Source organism: Sinocyclocheilus rhinocerous, unplaced genomic scaffold (assembly GCF_001515625.1).
Source record: "Sinocyclocheilus rhinocerous isolate Xijiao unplaced genomic scaffold, SAMN03320098_v1.1 scaffold2055, whole genome shotgun sequence".
NCBI classification, from domain to species: domain Eukaryota; kingdom Metazoa; phylum Chordata; class Actinopteri; order Cypriniformes; family Cyprinidae; genus Sinocyclocheilus; species Sinocyclocheilus rhinocerous.
In genome coordinates, this window is record NW_015624297.1 from 719,219 (window position 1) to 742,287 (window position 23,069).

At 36.0% G+C, this 23,069-nt stretch overlaps 1 protein-coding gene across 1 annotated transcript in view; it reads right to left on the reverse strand.

Annotated features, from left to right (window-relative positions):
* Window positions 1-20,327, reverse strand: part of LOC107740326 (alpha-1,3-mannosyl-glycoprotein 4-beta-N-acetylglucosaminyltransferase C-like) — a 117,050-nt gene extending 96,723 nt beyond the window's left edge. Inside the window, exon 1 of the mRNA XM_016552740.1 lies at window positions 20,017-20,327. The gene's annotated coding sequence lies outside the window, so the exon portion shown is untranslated. The remainder of the gene's footprint in view (window positions 1-20,016) is intronic.
* Between the last annotated feature and the right edge of the window lie 2,742 nt (window positions 20,328-23,069).

The window sequence follows — 23,069 nt, forward strand, 5'->3', positions numbered from 1 at the left end:
TTCTTTCTTTCTTTCTTTCTTTCTTTCTTTCTTTCTTTCTTTCTTTCTTTCTTTCTTTCTTTAAAGATTTTCGCCAACATCAACTTCTTTCTTTCTTTCTTTCTTTCTTTCTTTCTTTCTTTCCTAGTTGAATTGGAATTTACAAGGCATTTTAAATGGCACACAACCTTGGTATTTAGCTTTGCGAACAACACCAAAATAAATAATAAATTAAGAATAAATATTAAAACAACTGCACCTCTGTGCTTCCCATCACCCCAGCTAACAGGGAACAACCTCAGAACATTGCCTAAAGTTCTGGCAAGGTTCTCTCAAAGTTATGAACAAATGTCCTGAAGAAATGTTCTTCCATGTTCTGAACAAATGCTTAATGTTCTAACATTCTAACGTACCCATAATGTTTGCAAAATGATAGCATGGAATATTCCGTTCACGTAACAAAAAAAAGAAAAAAAAAGAAAAGAAATTTTAAAAACATTTAAACAACTGGACGTTGTGAACATTCAGAAATGTACATGTCCCAACTGTTCCTGACCTTGCTGTGAAATGCATTTGAACACACGCCTGGCGTGTAATTAACCATCACACTGTTGAGGTGCTCGTCTGAGCACTCAATAAGCCCTTTCAGAAAGTGAGCTGATAAACACCACAAATGATTTACAGGAGGCCCTGGTGGGTTGACAAATTATACCAACACCACAGAGAAGCGCCACACTGTCAGAAAGACAAAGAAAAAGAGGTTGTTGTGTCAAGAAAACTGACTGACAACAAAAAGTATCACGACAATAATTTATGCAGCGCGAGCTACAGAAGGTTTGTGATATCTGCCATATTACCGTGGAAATAACAGACCCAGTTAATGTATTCCTTCTCAGGCATTGCCTGGGGACAATGTTTTCATGTCACCAGCCAGGAACTGCTGGTGCCACTGCAATTGAGCAGACTGTCTCGTCCGCGCCGAGACCGAGAGCCATGCATAAGCCCTCCTGGTGCTTTACAGCGAGTGTAGATTCTCCGGGCTGAGGGTATATCCATCAACAGAGGTCTCCAGAGCTGGGCGAAGTGTTAAACCAGGTAGCGCCAGTGTGGACGCTGCATTCCCATGTGGCTATAATATGCATCACATTTATTTATTCCCCTGAGGGTCCACTGTCCTGGATGACTGAGCAGCCGTTTGTCTAAAAAGAGGCCATCATTTAACAGCCATTCCTTTAAGTTCCTCTAGAATCTCTCTTCTTTTCCCTACATCCATGACCCCTAATTTTTCTCCAACACTCATTTAGTTAAGCGCTTCTAATACTAATACTGTCAATTTGAGAAGTGCAAATTCAATTTATAAAAGGGCAAAGACAAACAGACAGACATGTGGAGGACGTTCTTGTAAATACAACAATACATTCAAACGTACAGTACGTGAGTGTTGTTTTTGAAAAAAGTCTCTTATGCTTACCAGGGCTGCATTTATTTGATAAAAAACACATAATAAAAACAGTAATAATGTGAAAAATTTGTAGAATTTAAAATAGCTGGTGTCTGTTTTAATATATTTTAAAAATGAATTTATTCCTATGATGGCAAAGCCGAATTTTCAACTGCCATTATCATTCAGTGTCATACATGTCTTTAATGTCACTTTTAATCAATTTATATATATATATATATATATTGATATATTTATATCAATATCATTACTGAATAAAAGTATTAATTTCTTTCTTTAAAAAAAATATTACTATACACTCACACACACAGTGGAGACAACAAATATTTTTTTTAACAGGTTCTAGTCTATTTGTGGGTCACCAATCAGACAGGTAAATTTGTGACATTGACCATGTATATGTCTTTGTACAAAAGGAGTGCAGAAGCAATTTTCTTGTTCCACTGAAGCACATGCTCTTTGTAACATTCTCAAATAATGCTGGACAACATGGATCATTAGGTTTAATTTGTGGAGTTATTTTCAGCTCAAGTGCCGCTGTCATTCTGAAATCCATGACATTTTCAGTTCAAATTTTCACTCAAATAACTATGCTTATCATGTAATTTAATGTAAGTTCAACTAGAACACTGCTAAACTGAAGCATGACTACAGGCCTCATACTTTTGGACCCAACTGTACTGAGCAAGTGGAAGTAATAAACAATAGAGTTAAAATTCAGAGCTGTTTTTATATTTGATGTTACAGCAAAGCTACAAAGCTTCCAAATCAACTCTCTCTCTCTCTGACCCATGGTTATTTCATGCAGTGCCAGACTTTTAGCAAGATTCCAAACTGTGGTCTCCTCATATCAGACCTCATTCAGCCTGCCAGACTTCATGTTCACGCCAGCCAGTCACAGAGCCACTGCCTGCTCACACACACACACACACACACACACACACACACGTCTGGTTTACTATCCTTGTGGGGACTCTCCATAGCCATAATGGTTTTTATACTGTACAAACTTGCCCTACACCAACCCTACTGTACACCTAAACCTACCCCTCACAGAAAACTCTCTGCATTTTTACATTCTCAAAAAAATGAATTCTGTATTATTTATAAGCTTGTTTCCCTTTGGAGACCTCAATTTAGCTTCTCACAGTGACATGAGTCCCCGTGAGTCAGTGTGTATTCGGGTTTAAGTCCCCACTGGAATAGAAACACATGTACACACACACACACACACACACACACACACAGTTTCTCTGTTTTATTGTGTTCAGGTGCAAAAGATACAGTAAGTGTTCAGCATGTTAAGACCTAATACGTCAAGTTGCCAATGCAATATCTGGAACATCTCTATATCAGTGCCTGAAGCATGTGGGAATTCCAGTGATTTGTTGACCTTAATCCCATTAACTTCGACTTTAATGTATCCTTCATTTTTCATCTCTCTCATCAATACTTAATAACAGCTTCACTCTGTCCGCTTCTTCAGGTAGAGGAGTTTTATAAGAATTACTCAGACAATACGCAGTCATTCACTGTTTAAGCGTACAGTTTTGAAATAAAGGAAGGACATCGCTGTTCTGTAGAATTTCATGCCTGACATCTCATGTTTAAATCAAGCTTGCACCGCCCAAAAGTCTGGGATCAATAAGAAGTTATCATTGTTGAAAACAGTTGTGCTGCTCAATTTAATGCATCCTTGCTGAATTAAGTTTCTTAATTAAACTTTCTGTCCCCAAACTTTTACACATGAGTGTATTATGGATGTCATACACAGACATGTTTAATTAATGTTTGTTGTAGATAAATCTGACATGATGTTAAAATCAAGTCGGTGCATAACTCATACATGAATACAGAAGGAAAAAAATGGAACAAAATTTCCCTAAACTACATTACAATAGGGGTGGAATATTTGATTTGGGAACTATTCTGAACAAAATAGCTAATGTATATAAAATGTAAACATCCAGCGAAATATTAAAAGAATTTAAAATTATTCTAAGAAATCTGAATACTCTAAACAAAAAAGAACAACATCAATTCACCCATTAAAAAGGCTAAATGTAATACCAAATAAATTCCCAACTCTAACACAGTGCAATGTGACACTAAATAGTTAACATGGCAAAGATCCTATTTCATGAACCTCTGAAACCGAGCTGAGAAACTCAGGATATGCCAGGAGTGATAATGAGTTATATTTTAAGAACATTACATTTGTCAAGAATATTTAACAGCACATGTTGTTGATGAACCATCAAGAGCTTTATCCTATTAATGGTCCATGGAAAAGGGTGTTATCCATCATTATCACAAAAGACTTCAGAACAGGAATGTACCACCATTTACTAGACCACACAAAACAGGAAGATACACAAGCTAACGAGTAATGGTGAACCCACACTTTCGTAATTGGGTGCATCATAAGAAAACACAAGCTTTCAATCAAATTAGCAATGTAGATGAATATGGGGGTTGGGCAGGAACACATTTGAACTGCAATTATGTAAAATTCTCATCAGACGGGTCAATCATACATCTTTTTCTCATCAGCTGAGCATAAGGAGCCCTAGATATGAAAAACACACACACGGAGATGAGAGTGGCAACCATTAACTGAGTTTATTTCATTGGGTAAATTCAAGATCCTGCTGCATTTAATCTCCTGCTCATGAAATGGCCATAATCATGTGCCGCATCAATTAAGTTTCATATAGTCTACTTGTTGTATCTATCAAAGCTTCAGCAACACGGCTCAAATCAATAAGCAAATAATTCTGAAATTTTTTTTTTAAACCTGCAAGGTAAATACCCTGTGGTATGGCTGTGCAATATATCGAAATTATCGAAATATCGCAAATGTACATATCGCAATATGCATATCGCTACAGCTTGCAATAGTTGGGGCCATGAACAAAAGACAAAGAGAAAATCACTCACTGCTCTTACCTAAATAACTTTATTTAATGAGTTATCGCATATCGCATTTTTCTTCAATATTGCACAGCCCTACCCTGTGGCTATGACTTCAGAAATGAAAGAAACGCAGAATATATCTCCATTCATTACAAACAGATTCTTACTGGAGTACCAGCATAAGGTAGCAAAATACTTTGCAGGTCAATAGGGCTGACTACCAAAGTAAAGCTGGGTGATATATTGAATATTCATGATTTATTCGCAAATAATTTCTGCTGATGTAAAAACATGGTTAATACTGTGATGATGTTAATACACTGTCATAAGACAAGGTTTCATGACCCTTTCTTTACATCACAAGTATGAACGTTTCTTATAGGGTTTCTCATCTAAACTTAAGTAGCAAAAACAGTGTTTCATTTTTGTGAGTCATTTCAAATTGTTTGTAAAATGAAATTGTTCAAAACTCATACTCAAGAATCATCACTCAAAAACATTAATATCCACTTTGCATTCTTCACATATTGAAGTGTTTTAGTGAACACACTGTATATGATGCTATTTATATACTATGTATTATATAGTATTATTCTGGGAATAACTGGGAAAATAATTTTAATGACTAAGATATTCATAATATTCAATATGCAGTACAGTATGTGTAGATAGCTAGCTAGCTAGCTAGCTAGATAGATAGATAGATAGATAGATAGATAAACAAGCTCTATTACACTCCCAGGGCACACACACACACACAAACAATATAAATATCAAGGTGGCTTGTGTAAAATGTTACGAGTGAGAAAAATTCAGACTCCAACCGTGACCTTACAAATCGTACCGCTTTTATAATTAGTCCACGATTCCACTGCAAATCTATGGTGTTTTCATTCGCTTTCTATACCAAAAAATTATTCAAAAGCTTGCAGCTTCTGTGAATTTCATGGACTTGAGAGCAATCAAGTTTAAACAAAACCCTGAATGCTGAAATGAGTTCAGTCACATAAGACTATTGCTCTGCAGTTTAGTAATCTACCCTATTTTCTCCATTAATTTCAATAATTGAATAATTTGAGCTTTAAAACACCCTCTGCAAACATCAAACACCAAAGACCAATTTAGAGAATGCAATAAGAAGATCTGAAATCCCAAACAGGCTGGTTTAAAATAATAAGCACAAACAGGAGAAAACAGAAGCCAAATCCATGGAGAAACAAAACACATTTGCCCATTTGCTTTATTTAGCAGCCATGACTCATATGAATAATGCTGCCTTGTTTTCATAAAGATGTGTATGCGTGTTACCTGTGAAAACATAACATTATTTGCCACGAATGTGACTCAGACAGTGAGTTGAAAATGAGCTGAAAGTAACTGAGAAAAGAGAAAACGTGAACTTCTGTTATTGCGGTACAGTATATTTGAGATTCGGTGTGTGCCACCACAAAACCAGCTCTTAATAAAGGACACTTTAGGCCTTTTATAGAGTGATCCGCTATTCCCCTAAATTCCTTCAACACTTCCTGTGGCGATGACTGCCTCCCATGAAGCTATAATGTATGAGATTTGTCAGTGTCAATTTTACAGCTAATCTCTCTGGTCCACCTAGGCCCTCCCATTCCCCACCCATTAATTCTGTTGCCTTGTACACCAGACAGTAGATGAAACAGAGCGAGACTTTCCCTGTAGACAAGTTTGTAGCCAAAGTGTAGTGGCGTTTTGTGGTTTGTGATACTGCAGCCTCAAAAACACTCTGTAAGGTAAAATTAAGAATAAACCAAATACAAATATGTGAAGAAAAAAAAGTTTTTTTCACAAAACTAGATTCCCACAGTGGACACCATAAACTTCTACCAGCCACCAAAGAGATCTATAGATAAAAACCTTTATTTCGCAAATGGCCAAGAAAGTGGGATCAATATCAGTAATATTCGTCTCATGAAGACTGTGTTTGCTGAAAATGAAATTGTATGGTTGCTTCAGCTGATATATTACACATCAGCAAATGCATTGTACAACCTGATAAAAATCCAGGTCTATTGATTTGCAAGCTTGGTGAACGAAATAGCTTTAAAACACACAATTTTTCATTTCCTACCACTTTTAACCCCCAAGTGCAATTCAGGAGACACTTCCAAAGCATTTACACATGCGCACACACCTCTGAGATAACTTGTGTAGTCAGGGCGAACTGAGGTTATCCAACTGAGAGTTACTGGGAGTTGCTACTAAGTACTTGCCCCAAAAGAATCACCTAACAAACACAGCAAGACTTGTTTAAAAAAAAACTGAGCCTTATTCATGCATAAAATAGAGCTGTAGAAAGGCTGTTCATACAATAATTAAATTAATGCAATAATGAATTTCAATATATTAATGTCGCGCTTTGATTTCAATCAGTCGATCTAGCCTTTATCCATACAGCAACATTAAAATTATTACACAAAAATGGTTATTGAACTTATTTCGTTAAATAAACAGACAGTCAGACAGTCAGACAGACAGACAGTCAGACAGACAGACAGACAGACAGACAGACAGACAGACAGATAGACAGATAGATAGATAGATAGATAGATAGAACAGCGCAAATAGGATATAAAGCAAGATGCAAGTAAAACGGACCACGGCAGTGTATAGAAACTGTTTATAAAGGCTACATGGAAAATTTTCAGAAAGCATATATCCTGACCCAAGGAGTTTATGTGCAATTTATATTCTGTACCCACCAATAAATGAAAAATAACACCAGAGGCTGAGGCAAATATGCGCTTAGTGGCCACTGAACTGTACCTAATCCACATGTAAACAGCCCCAGTCAGTGGGAACCACAAACATTTACATGTTTAGCATTCGGCATCCGTACAAGCTTTTTATACCGCAGAAAAATTAGCATTTCACTCTGAAAGGTCATTGCTCTTTTCACTCTCTGTGCTGTTTTCCGTTATACAGAAAGACAAATATCAACCTGTCTATGAGATGTCTTAGACCCCCATATACCGCACCCACCCACACAAAAGTTACATTTTACAGCAGATGTACACAGCCTGAAAAATACACATTAGTTAGCGCTCAACGCTGAAAAGCCATTTGCACAGGAGCATATAGAAAAGTGTGTCCATTAAAATTAAACGTGATGGATGGTCAATGGTGCATGAAATTGTAGTTTAGTCATTTCCCTGAAAGCTGCAGATACATTTAGTATGAAGATTTCCAAATCTATAAAGACCAATAACAGACAAGTTAGTATAATTATAATGCACATTAGAACGGAGTGGCACAGTACATTGTGGCACTATACATATTTTAAGAGATGAGGTTTTGCAACAAATTTAGGACTCCCGGGACAACCGTAAGGACAACTACTTAAGAGCATGTTAGCCAAACAGACCAGCAGAGGATTTCTGTGCCTTTAATATCTAATGAATGTGAAGTCCTGCATCGCCTAACTAGCAGCACTAGAGAAAGCAAACTATCGGCTGCACCGGACCTCACAAACCCCAGGGATCAGCACTATTCCTCACGTATCTAGCAAAGACATTCTGTCTGCTGTCCAATTAAGAGAAAACAAGACTCCCTGCACTCCCTTCTGCAAAGCGTATGTCTTTGTATGGGCGAAAAACGGCAACCTATACTTAATGTATAGAGATGTTCAAGAATATATTAGTCTTAAAACATATATAGCCAAAAGAATGATGTAGAAAACACATTTCATTACTTAAAATTCAAAGTAAGCTGAGTGACAAGTAGTGGTGGCAATATTTCACAATATTTTTGCAGGTATTAGTATTATTTTATTATTTTCCTGGTGATATTAAACATTGTGAATACTGTGATGATTTTTTTGTATTTTTGGTTTAGTTTAAACCAAATAAATTTTCATCAATTAGTTCAAACTATCCATTTCAATAAATAGATGTCATTTTTATATATGAAACTATTTTAGCAAAAATATATGCTGCTGTTTATTGTTATATTGGTGCACATAAATAAAAATGTTTAAACATTATTTTTTGTGTTCATTAGTCAAGTCTCACTATAGGAAAACATGCCTTAATCATAAAGCAGCTTTTTTTTTTTATTTTACCGAATTTAATTTTTGCATTAATTTTGAAATGATGTTGAAAAGGGGGAAAATAGTCCCTTTATGCCACTTCAGAAAAAAATATACAAATATTGACATACATACTGAATATTATCAAAAGGTTTAAATAAAATACACATATCCACCTTGTTTTTATGTAAAAGTGTGCCATTTGTAACTTGAAGGGTTCTGGTGTAATTTGCTTCCAGTTATTTTTAGCTGTATAAAGCAGCTCATTATGCTGCTTGAAATATTGAAAACTATTGTATTTCTTATCATATTATTTTAATTCATTATCATTATCATAAACACACTGGTTTGTAATGCAAATGGTTTTGCTGTTTACTACAATTTGTTATTCTTCTAGTTATTAACCGGGTTAATAACCGATAATCGGGTAATGAAACAAAAGTCTCACACATTCACAGAAAAGAGCTTCTGCATTGCAAAATAAGGTAGAAACTGTAAGTGGTTTAGCTTTATCGTCCAGCCATACTCTTATACATTCACTGCATACTGTATGTTAACAGAATGTGTTAAATAGAGATGTGTGAAAATTGTGGCAGGTGGAGAAAAGCTGACCTGGCGTAACCCACTTCTCACTGATTTATGGTGGTGGCCTGCCCCGCAGACAGTGCTTTGCCCTGGGTGTCATCAATCTCTCCAGATTTCCGATAGCGGCTATCAGCTACACCCTGATCCAGCATCGGACCAGCACACACATAGAAATGTCCAAACTAAAACTAAAGATTACCTAACAGTAAGTAAAGCTCAAACTTTCCAAAGATAATTATTAAAATGAGGACTATTCCATGTGCGTTACACCACATATACACATCGAAAAATAGTTGAAATGTACAGTGTATTCAATGCATCCTTAAACCAATACACTTACACAAACACACTGTGACGAGGGGGGCGGGGTCGAGAGCCGTGGGAACGGAGCGAGGCCGGTGGAGTTAATGGATAATGAGCGACACCTGCACCACTCACCGGTCTCGAGTCTCACGGAGGAGCTCCGGAAGGATATAAAGGAGGAGTGACGACAGGGACTTTGACAAATTGCTTTTGATTCTCTTCAAATTGATTCTCTTCAAAGTGACTCTTTGAGTCACTTTGGATAAAAGCATCTTTTAAATGCATAAATGTATTCATTCTTTACATGTGAAATTTTTTTCCACTCACAATTAACTTGTAAAAAAAGGTAGAAGATGCCAAATTTTTTGTTATTCACTGAAAATCTTCAGAAGACTCAGAATATAGTGCATAAGTCATATGGACTACTGTTAGGGTAACTTTAAGGTTTTTTTTTTTTTGGTTTTTTTTTGGAGCTTGACAGAAGTGGTCACAATTTTGTTATGGAAAAGAACTGCGTGTTGATTCTTCAAAATTCCCTTTTGTGTCCAACAGAAAATATGGGTCTGAAATGACATTAGGGAGAACAAATGATAACATTTTAAATCTGGGGGTGAATTGTTCCTTTAAGTAAACAGTACAGCTAAAGAGAATAGAAGAGAAGCTGTACGAAGCGAGAAGGGGGATATTTCCCGTTCAGAGCTTAACAGTATCACAGCCTGAACTGTGAACACACAGCAAACCCATAACATTCTTCCCATCACAGAGAACAAGACAGAGACAAGTGTTTCCAAGAGCTGTGGTTTGTGTATCAAAAAGACTGATGGAGTAAAAGAGTGAGGGTAATATTTGAGAAATGGTCAGAATGCAGGCATATGAATGCCTACAGTCTATATCATCTCCTGTGTGTGTGTGTGTGTGTGTGTGTGTGGAGCTCCCCACCTGCCTAAATGATCTCCATGACTCACACAGGAGCAGATAATTGGTTCACAAAAAAGTGCAGCAAACATTCATCATAATGGCAATGGCCTGCTGAAGCGAGCAGACACTCTTCTCTCGGTCTCTCTCCCCCGTCTTTCTCTCTAATATGCACTCTTTCTGTCTTTCTGACATGTGTGTAAACCCTGCTCTTCACTGGCTTTCCTCCTATAGCACATTATGTGGTCTTAAAGATACAGTGCTCATCTGGCCCCTGCAGATTTTATAATTAACCCTGATGGGGCTCTGAACACTAGCGCTTAATTGGTATCAATAATTCACAGGATTCATTTAAGCACCGGCAAATGTGTGTCTAGAACAGGGGTCAGCAACCTTTTTGAGATGAAGGGCCAATTTGAACAAGAAATATTAAAGTTTTACAAAAATGAGACTGTACTACATTAAGTAGATAACCAGTGTGTGTGTGTGTGTGTGTGTGTGTGTGTGTGAAGTTTACTTGCACTGAGTTTATCTGCACTGAATGTTTTGTTCCCATACAACTCTAACTAAATTAAAAAATAACTAAATAAAAAATAAGGATAGATAGACTCTTGGTGGGACACATACCAAAAAAGTTGCTGACCCCGATCTAGAACTGCAGTTTCCTTTTGATTGTGGTAGTTTTTGACATCAAGAACACCCAAATGTGAAGCAGGCTTCATATTTTAATGCTGTGTGTGTGTGTGTGTGTGTGTGTGTGTGAAGTTTACTTGCACTGAGTTTATCTGCACTGAATGTTTTGTTCCCATACAACTCTAACTAAATTAAAAAATAACTAAATAAAAAATAAGGATAGATAGACTCTTGGTGGGACACATACCAAAAAAGTTGCTGACCCCGATCTAGAACTGCAGTTTCCTTTTGATTGTGGTAGTTTTTGACATCAAGAACACCCAAATGTGAAGCAGGCTTCATATTTTAATGCACAAAAGAGCCATTTATTCTGAGTGAGAAAAATGGGTATACATTTTTGCACAATTAAAGAATTCCACATTGTCACTCCAACCAACATGAAAAGAAATAGTTAATTAGCCTACTATATGTAAAATAGTAATCTTTTTGCAAAAGTAGTATCTTGTTTTTCTTTTCTTTTTTTTCATTTCTCACCAAGACAGCATTTATTTGGTCAAAAACAGCGTTAAAACTGTAATATTGTGAAATATTAGTACAGTTTAAAATACCTGTTTTCTATTTTACATATGAAGAGTTTATTTGCAAAAACCGATAAACGCCACTTTTTAAAAAAAAGAGCTGATTGCCGTGCATTATTCTCCACTAATAGCGCGATCTGAACCCTAAACATGTTTTGTCAAAAAAGCCGGTATTGTCCACTTTCAAGGCATGGCGAGTTCACGTTTTACTGCAGAAGCCGACAAGCGCCCTTGTTGTTTTTGAACAGAAGCCAATAAATCCATTTTAGCGAATTAGCGCGCTGTATTCAGGTCAGGTGACAAGGCTACTTTCACTTTGAAAAGACGTGCTAGCTGAGAGGAGTTTCGTCAAAGCTGACTAAAAGTGATCAAGGATGGATAATTTTGACGAATTTGATGAACCTGTGATATCTTCATCAGGGCGTAAAAGGAAAATAAAAGCTGAAACGTTTTTACGGAACCTTGCAAAAGCAGCGCGTTACAATGATGAGGGAAAAGCTCTGTGTATTGCGTGTAATCACATCCATACAGTTTATACGTTTCTTGGAATGCGCAATAAAAAAAACGTGATTTCTGAAAATAAAAATAAAAATGGAGTTATCGGTTTTTGCAAATGAACTCTTCATATATTTTACAATGTAATTTATTCCTGTGATGGTAAAGCTGATTTTTCCGAAATCATTCCAATATGCTGATTTGGTGCTCAAGAAACATTTCCTATTATTATCAATGTTGAAAACAGTTGTGCTGCTTAATATTTTGGTTGAAACATGATACTTTTTTAGGGTTCTTTAACAAAAATTAATTTATTCATAAAGAACATAAAAGTAATTTATTTGAAGTATAAATATTTTGTAAAATTTAAATGTCTTTACTGTCACTTTTTATCAATTTAATGCATTATTGCTGAATAACAGTATTAATTTATTTTAACAAAATAATGTAAACGTGAATGTTAAAAAATAATAATAATAATCTGTCTTGAAGGAGACACATGGATCTCTGCCATTTCAGGTAACATGCATCCTGCCTCTCATCTGTTGTTCCTCCGAAGCGGTGTGATCTAAACAGCTGTTGCTGGAGAGTTGGCTCTTCAATAAATAACCGTTTCCAATATCCCACCCACCACAACAAACACACAGTTTTGCCTTTGTTCTTTCTTTCACTTCGATTGATGCATATTTCATGGAGAACTTTTGCGTGCTTCCTTTGAGTTGAGAAGACCGCTCCGAGCTGACAGGCTGCCTATTACCAGACATTACAATCTCCACTATCCTCATCGCTCGGAACATCTCTCTGCTCCAGATCCGTGTGCATCAACTTGTTTTTGTGAAGGAAATAGTAATGAAACGTCTCTGAGCGACAATAGAAATATTCACGTTTTTCATTACATTAGCCTACATTATATGGCTACTGATTTAGCACTGACAAGATGCGGAGTTTTACTGAAAAAGAAAGGACATCTTGGGAATATGTTGTGTCTCTTCTGCTGAGTGTTACCTAAAGGCACACATGTTAGGATGCAGGAGGGTTGGAAACGAGAGAGCTCTTCTGAGCATGCTCGTCTCTTCCTTTAATGTGAGTGCCAATACCCAAAACCCCTGAAGGCTGGAAAGAGTAATGCATGGAATTAATGTGCTCTGTAATGGGCTACCTTTTGTAGTCTGAATACATTTTTCCTGATCACGCAAATAAAAGCCTTTCACATGACGCAGACTGTATTGAAAGCAAAATCATCTTGAAACTGGAACATCATAAACAGACAGTAGCAAGCAGTATACAAAAAAGCAGTGACAAAAAGTGAACAAATTGTATGTTTTGGACATTATTGAGATGAAAACAAGACATCTTTAATACCAAATCTTGGATGAAAGTCGAAATAAAAAAAATGCTTTACATTTTTGAGAGTTCATTGTAATTTTTTGTGCCATATTATTGACACTATGAATTAAAATTTTTTTTTTTTACTCTCAAATTTACTCACACTCAGGCCATCTAAGATGTAGATGATTTTGTTTCTTCATCAGAACAGATTTGGAAATATTTAGCATTACATCACTACATCACTAAACAGCTGATAGAAACATCACAGTAATCCACAAGTAATCCACATGGCTCCAGTCCATCAATTAATGTCTTGCGAAGTGAAAAGCTGCATGTTTGTAATAAACACATCTATCATTTCAACTTCAAAATGTTGCTCTCAGCTAAAAATCTTCTATCCGTAATACTCCCTCCAGTGAAAAAGTCATCTCATCTCAAGCACCATTTAGAAGTGAAAACAGTCCAAAAAAGTTCTAAACAAGCATGTTGGTGGACTTTGATATGAGAAGACAACAGTTGATGGACTTTTTCACTAGAGGAAGCATTATTATGTATTATGGACCGGCACTTTAGACTCTTATTCTGACGGCACCCATTCACTGATGAGGATTCATTGATGAGCAAGGGATGTAATGTTAAATTTCTCCAAATCTGTTCCAATGAAGAAACAAACTCACCTACATCTTGGATGGCCTGAGGGTGAGTACATTTTCAGCTAATTTGCATTTTTTGGTGAACTATTCCTTTAAGAAAAGGAAACCTTATTGTAAAACAATTATTGTAAAGTGTTACCAAAATTGCATATTTATCCCCTGACCCATATGTAAATAAATAAATAAATATTGGACGTTACACATTCCAACAAACAGTATATCAATGCCACCAAACAGTTGCATGTATATAACCAGCCAACCAAGGACTGTTGATTTGATATTATGCTGCTGTAGCAAACAAGCCAATAACAGAGGGACATCATGTCTTGTCACTCAAATGAGCAGCACAATATAAGTCACACTGATGAGTCAGATACAATGAATCACCTAAAGCAGGACACTACAGCATTTGACCAAAACAACTGGCTGTCTTTTTCCTCTGCAGCACATACTACAAACCACATACAAAGCGCTAATGAAAAATAAGCAGGTTTAATAAAACATATATTTTAATAAAGCATTCCTGTCATATTTCTGTAGCACTGAGTCTTGCATAAAATATTATAATTTAATATCAGTGAACGTGCTCTCAAAAATCAAGTTAAAATTCTACCACCCAACTCACTTCACATTGTCTAACTTTACAGCCAAGAGTATCTGACTTCTAATCTAGCTCATATAATCTCATTTTATCTAATCAAGAGCCCTTAATGTGCAAAACGATTAATTCTCTTACGCTAATAAAATAAACATTACCATCACTTGATAATTGCCCTTTGTGTTGGCATTCAACTCTGAAAACAAGATAATTATGATTAACAAAATAATCAAGGTTTTAATTATTACCCATGCTCAAGAAGCAATAACAATGTATAACACAATAACAAAGAACAGTTTTTTTCCAGACTATGCCAAAACAACTTCACTGATGAAGATAACATCACTACTACTGTACTACTTTCTTAGCAGCTTGTTAATTTGCAGCTAAACTTATACCTTTGTATAATTTGATTCAATCAATTGTTCCTGCAGTAAGACCTAGTTAGTAGGTCATAAGCTCTAAAAACAGTAACATGTAGATGCATAATATGATGTTAACCTTAATTTATCCAATAAGCAGCCTTCAAATCTGCAAACAAAAGTAGTGCTGAAAAGTCTGTTTAAATATTGATGCTGTTAAATATGTAAATAATAAATATTCAGAAGCTGTTTCTAAAATTAATCGGGACAATAAACAAATACTGGAGAAACTGACGTTTGTTTTAATTTCGAGGAGCAAATGCACTGTTTAGACTGGTATCATCACCACAGAAGTCAGTCATTCATTCACAGTGTTGTCTCATAAAATGTAAACAAGCATAAATGTTAACATGATCAAATACTGTATTGTCTAAGTGACTGAGATTGGTCGCTTTTAATCCATTCGGTCTATCAACCATTATTACTGATATAAGTTTAATGGTCCAACTATAACTAGGCTAAACTGTAACTTACGCACGGCTGGTGCCATCGTCCCCAGATTCCCAGAGGTCTCTTTATTCAAAATAAAATAAAATGAGAACTTCTTTATTCAAAAGCAATAGTCATCCATCTGTCATACATTATATAAAGCTTCTGATTTTATGTTTGAATTTTTTAGACAAAAAATGTTACTTGGCATGTTACTGGGCTTAAATATGAGCTTTGTCTTAAAAATGTAAAGCAGAGACAAAGCCAAAGCACCTCTCTGACACTAACAAATCAGGAATTGGCTTCAAGTTTCAGAACAAAGCCTGTTTGTGCGGTTGAACGACGTCATTGTTGCCCACAAAATATCACTTGCTAACTCTAACAGATGGCCTAGATTCCTCCCACTTTCCTCCTCTTATGACTATACAGTGACTCTGTCTGTTCCTCGCCCTCTCTCAGCCTGCATTCATCAAAACCACCGAGCCAAAACCCTGCTCTTCCTCCCCATGTGAGGAAAATTAAATTCACCTGTCCTGAGAGTAATTTCACCTTTCACAGAGTGGAAGACAGACACAATTAGCGCCTGCACATGCATCACATTAGTAGTCTTTCAATTGAACTCAATGCACCCAAGCAACACCTTAACCTTGTTAAATCACACTCTCAAACAGAAAACAGTTCAAATCCAGGTTTAATATAGGCCTCATTGAGTAATAACCAGCATTTGTGATCTGAAAGGGTAAAATTGCGGTCACACTGGACTTTGTGCTCAGTTCTCTTTCATTTATACACATACAAATGCTCTAGAGTATAATTGCAAGCGTGTAAACGTGTAAAACACTGTAAAACATTGACCTATTGGCCCAATTTTAAAGATGCATGACATGCAACATTGTGGGGAAATGGAATAGGTGCTATATTTTCCCATTTTAAATGATCAATAATGTAAATTATGAATTACTGTCATAGCAGCAGTAGTAGTAATAATATAAATGTATAATCATATTAATAATATAAATACCATCTCAAATATTATATAATTAATATTAATAACAATAATGATAATAATAATTACATAATTATAATATTTGTGGTTTATTATTTATTTAAAACAGAAGCCCTGGAACTTGACATCACATCCTGTTGCTGGTAGGAAATTGGAGCAGATGCTATATTTTCCCATTTTGAATCAGTTATTCATCATTTGAATTATGAATTATGTTAGTAGCATTAGTCATATAAATGTATTTATTATTGCTATTGTTATTATTTATCGCAAATATTATATAATTAATAATAATAACAACACTGATAATAATAATTGCATACTTATAGTTTTTTGTTATTATTTATTTTAAAAAAGCATAACATCAAATCCTGTTGCTGATAATTGCTGCAGAAAAAAAAGAGCTGACAACTGAACAATTAGTTTTATTTAGAATTAGTACAATTTAGTACAATTAGTACAATTAGTTTGACAATTGAATTAGTAGTAGTAGTAGTAGTGATTTATTATTTATTTTAAACACCAGTTGTTGCCATTAATCATTGCAAGGAAACTTAGCTTGCTCAAAGCCAGCGTGACCACACCTTTATTCACAGCTGTTCAGAGTGAGTGTTCTGAGCACTGAAGTGCCCAATCAGAGGTCAGCGCTAGAACAGTGATGAAAACGGTGGATACACGCAAGAGCGTGGTGAGATAACTTTGACACACCTTTCCCACCTGCTACACTTATTCACGAGCACCGTAATCCTCTGCCACAGTCAAAGCCTGGCATCCTCATGTCAGAGCACATCTATAGTGGATTAAAATAGGACCGCTAATTACCATTTACCTCAGCAGGATCACGGCTGGATGGTAGGATTCTAGCTTTTGGAATGCATGTAATTGTCTCTTGAATAATGCCTACCCACACTCCTTATATCTGACTTGGCTCACTCGCTCATGAAAAGACACTCACGAGTTGATAAGCGGGATGTTGCAGCTTAAGCCTTTGGAGAAACACTAATGCCAAGTGCTGCTGTGGGTCCCCCTTACTGTGTGAAAAGCAGTTTCTTAAAACTCCCGCAGGAGTCCCACCGGTACAATTAGTCTTGAACTTTGCTATAAGGAAATCATACACAATTTCTGGACTTTGCAAAAACAACTTTTCCTCTCAGCAAAGATAAGCAGTAGTAGCAATATAAAAGCATCCTGATATCTAAGTGTGCTGATTCACTATGATTAAAGGTTTAAATCCAAAAAGTACAGCACAGGCCCTGAGCATAACACAGAAGTGCGTATGAAATATACATGGTTTATAAACTTGCAGTTACACACCCACAATCGTTTGCTAATAATGTCATCCTCTATAATTTGACTTCTAAATGTTCTCTATCTGGAAAAAAAAATTAAAAGATAAAATTGGGTACAGAACATCACTATATACTATTGATGAAGGCTTTGTAGATTTGATAGTCAAAAGTGAGCCATACTGATCTAAGTAAAATATACGGAGGGATTCGCTTCCTCTGTAAACCCTTCTTTTATTTAATCTCAGTCTCTCCGAGACTTTTCCTCTCACAAAAGGGCTTTACTGCATCTAAAATACTACTCTCATTAGAAATGTTCTCTCTCTCTCTGAGACACTTCTCCACATTCAACAGCCTAGGAGCGTAGAGATGCATTAAACATGGGAGCTGGTTCTCAATCTAAAGTGCATGGAGTGCTGCTTTATGTCTGAATCGCTAATACTGCCCACAGGTCAAAAGTACCGAGGACAGAATAGAAAGACCATAGAAGACATGTCTCGCAAACCCCATCTGTTCTTTTAATGATATCCATTTATCACAGTGCTGCGGTTTTCTAACTAATCATAACATCTTTTAAAAAATCAGCTTTTTATGATAGGATATAAAGGTCAAAATTCATTAATCATTTGTGACCCTGGACCACAAAACCAGTCTTAAGTCGCTGGGGTATATTTGTAGCAATAGCCAAAAAATTGGCAATAACAGTTTATCTTACATCTTGTAGCATAATTTAAAACAAAAAGTATTGAATGCAGACTATAAAAACTCTTTTTAAGACTCATGCACTTTTAATAAAAAGAATACCTGACACCTGATATGAGATCTCTTGAATTTGATCAAATATAGAAAACCTTCACAGTAGGACTGTATCTGTTGCAATGAATGATTTACCCACTAGGGGAGGAACTACTGGTCCAAATGGCTCCAAGTACTACAGATGCTGCTCTAAGGTTATGGCTGGGCATTAACTACATATAAGATTCTGTGAAAGCCGAGTTTAATTTTTAAACTGGGCATACTCTTCCAGAACTGTAATTGGGTGACTCACATATCAAATATCCAAGAATTTATTTTTATTCAACATCAACATTTTAAGTTAAAATGTACATGTGTATAACAGAAAGTCTTCTTATATCCCGTAACCGCTGGCCACCATTTAAAATTTCTCTTTAGCCTTCACTAGTTCATTTCAAATAGTCTTGCAGTGTGACAAATACACAAAAAAAGTTTAAAAACTTTTAAAATGACAATATTTCACAAATATTCAATGTGATATCTTAATTAATATGGTCATAAACACTGCATGTATAATAAGAGCTGAAAAATCAGTTTAAATCAGTTTTAATTGAATTTTGTCATTTCACAGCTTGTGTTACATATTAGCTTTTATATGAAGAACAACATTTCCCCCATTATCAGGGGTATTGCCTTTTTCACAAAGCCATTACTTTTTTCTTTTCTTTTCTTTTCTTTTCTTTCTTATATATATATATATACATATATATATATATATATATATTCTAACATAGCTTTCATCAAAAAACATTTCATTATTCACATTCTTCACCTTGGTTGCAACTACAGGTCACTCTGGTACCTAAACTAGAGAACATCATGAACCATATAAAAAGTTTTTGCCCCATATTTTAAATATCTAAGGAAATTGTGACTTGGTGTCATTTTTTATTTTTTTTACCAAGCCATGGATAATTTCTGACCTTGGTCACACTACAAGACACTTCTAAAACTGCTTAAAAATCAAACTTTCCAAATTACAGTCATTTTAACTTCTAATGCTGTGAGATCTTAAACTAACCCATGTGAAAGTTAAGCCCCTGTTAAGCCACATGCACATCATTCCCTGCCAGATGTTTGTCTGAAATCGTCTAAAACATCCTGACTTAAGCAAGCTCTTCTTTGACACTACATTCAGTTTCTACAAGAAGAAAATACTTTTCCAGCATTTAAGACTACACACGAATACAAATAAACAGGATACACAGCCACAACTTTCTATAAAGTTCACATTCTCTAAATAAATCTCACCCATTACAGCCATAGCTAGCTTTCAATGCCTTAAGGGCAATATGACACATGGTTATATCTGTCCTTACTTTATGCCAGTTGAGTCACCTATTATTTCTCTTAAAATACCCCAGATGTCAACAGCGAGCAGAGGAAAAGACATCTGACAACTTTGAGGCTTTGGGCATGAAACACAACACAGACCCGTGCAAAACCACGGAGAATGCGGTAGATTGTTTTGATAGGAAGAGGTTGCATGCACAGGTGCGAGTCCCTATATGCTCCCTAACAAAATCAAGTTGGTAACAGTATTTAAATTCCTCCATAATAAATACGTGCTCTTACCGTCGATCCAAGCGCCCAGATGATTCAGAGTGGCATCTTCAACTTCTCCGCACGTTCACACATACTGTACATGCGTGTGTGGACAGCGACAGTGAATGAATGCTGCCCGGAGCGCGCACGAATGCGGTATGATGTCCAAAAAAGCTGTCTATGTAGGCAGCTCACTAGATAGACTGACGTCTTGCAGACTCCGTTTCCAGCCACGTTGTCTGCCCCGTGTTAATTGAAACAAACAACTCAGATCCCGGTGCTGTTGACTACAGTGGTAGAAATCTGGCTATTATTATCTCAGCGCAGTCGGTTCTCCGCAACCGCCGTGTCCTTCCTCTCATGCCGAATGAGGATGGGAGCGCAGCCGCCGAGATGCTTGATCGTGGTGCGACCCGAGGCAGCCTAGAGCAGTCACCCAATGTGATGAGCCTACAAGAAAGACGGCGAAATGCTGAAAACAACAGACTTGTTAGATCGTCTCAGTCAGTGACATGACAGCATGCTTGCTGTTAATTACAAAGGCGAGGCAAAGGCAAGCACGTTCATATCGGCGATATGGTAATTGAAAGTATTATTAGCTACGGTTATGCATAGTTATATTTCTAATATATTTAATGTATTATAATTTATAATATAATTTACATTTATGTATACCTATATATTGTTTACATATTTATATTTTTTCTTGCAGCATTATTATTATTATTTTTTTTTTATTATTATTTTTTTTGTTCAGAATCCTGGCTGGCAGCAGCATTTTGTGAACTGCTGATGACTAATGGTCTTTTTGGGAAGACTTAAAAGGAGTCAGTTGCAGTGGTCCACCCTGCTGGTGATGATGGCATGAAGTAGTTTTTCTCAGTCTTGTTTGGATGTAAAGCCTCTAATTTTGTTATATTTTTTAGATGATAGTAGTGCGAGTTAGCTGTTGCTTTTAAATGGCTCCTGAAATTAAATTCTCATTCCAAAATGGCACCAAGTTTCCTGACTTGAAGGAATACTCCTTGAGTATTTCATGTTTTCTGCCAAATGCAAATACTTCAGTTTTGTCTTTGTTTAACTGAAGAAAGATATGGCACATAGTAGTTGTGTTTACAAGGCCTTGGTTAAAGGAAACGTTCACCCCAAAATTAAAAATTGCTTAAAATTTACTCACCCTCAGGCCATCTGAGATGTAGATGACTTTGTTTTTTATTTATCAGAGCAAATTTTGCATTACATCACTTAATCAGCAATGGATCTTCTGCAGTGAATGGGTACCATCAGAATGAGAGTCCAAACAGCTGATAAAACATCACAATAATCCACAAATAATCAACATGACTTCAGTCCATCAATCAATGTCTTGTAAAAAGGAAAAGCTGCATGTTTATAAGAAACAAATCCATCAGTAAGATATTTAAACATTAAACCGTCGCTTCTGGCCAACATATGAGTCTAAAAATGCTTCCTCCAGTGAAAAAGTCCATCCCCTGCTGTCCTCTCACATTAAAATTAAACTGTTTTGGACTGTTTTCACTTCTGTCCATATTTCTCTCCTAATTCAAGCAAGATTACTTTTTCACTGCATAGAGAAACCTGTATTATACTGTAGATAGAGGACTCCTATTTCAGCCAGAAGCAACAGTTTGAAGGTAAAAACATCTTAATGATAGATTTGTAAAATACACAGCTTTTCACTTCACACATTCAGACATTCACTGATGGACTGAAGTTATGTGAATTACTTGTGGAATATTGTGGTGTTTTTATCAGCTGTTTGAACACTCATTCTGACGGCACCCATTCACTACAGATGATCCATCGGTGAGCAAGTGACATAATGCTAAATTTCTTTCAGAAAAATCTGTTCTGATGAAGAAGCAAACTCATCTATATTTTGGATGGCCTGTGGGTGAGAAAATGTTCAACAAATTTCTGGGTGAACTATTCATTTAACACAGCAAGCACAGAATGAAATGATCATTGGATTTGCCAAAGTTTGCATGGTTATTGACATTAAATCTCTTTGAAAGAAATGTTTGAAACTTTTTAAGCTATTATTTAAATGAGTTTTTCCACACTATACTGTGGCATAATATATCTCAGATAATCTCACACTTAAATGACATGTATGAACAATACAAACCACTTTTCCTGTCTATGTGGGTGGTTCATGGCCAGAATATGGACCAGACCTTTGCAGTCTAGTCAGTAGTCTGGCTTCTCGAGATTACTGTGCATCTAATCATTAATCTCATTAATGCACTGCCATAAAGAAAAGGAAAATGAAATAGTTATATTTAGTACTACTGAGTTTTTGTCTACTAATAGCATTTTAAAATATTACAGTACATTGTGACAATTCATTTGCATAATGGCCTCATTGTGATGATGCATCATATGATCTTAGTGCTTGATAACCTTCTCTGTAATGTAATAAACATTGTCATGCTCTGAAATCATAATATGAATCATATCAAAAAATTGAAAACTCAAATTTGATTACACAGATTGAGTTTCAATGTACTCTCAGTCTCATCCTCTGCATTGGGACTATTGCATCTCAACAGGTGAATCACAAAATGTACCTGCCACCCTTGCAAAGTCCTGTCTTTTTTCCCCTACAGCATCATTTGGAATGCATCCACCAAAATATCTAATCAACAGATCAGTTTTATTCTTGGCCTGAACTATTCATTTCCACACGCTATCACATTGTCATCAGACTCAATAGTTCAAATGAACTGAATGTCTCTACAGTCTGGACACATCAAGGACACATTCGACTACATGAAGAATGTACTGCATGTGTGCATGATTCAACCTCCATAGAACTAATGAGTTTAAACTAATGAGCTTAATCAGATAAAAATAGCATGTCCTGGTCAAAGGTCAATTTTGTTCAAAAGACATTTATTTCCATCCTATATAATATGCAAAAAGATAACACCAAATGAGTAGGATATCAGAATATGCAGTATTTATGAAACAGACAAACAATACCTGGTTAACACACAGCATATGTTGAGATACTGCAACCACTGCTATCCCATAAGGCCACAGGTGCAGAGAATCTGTCA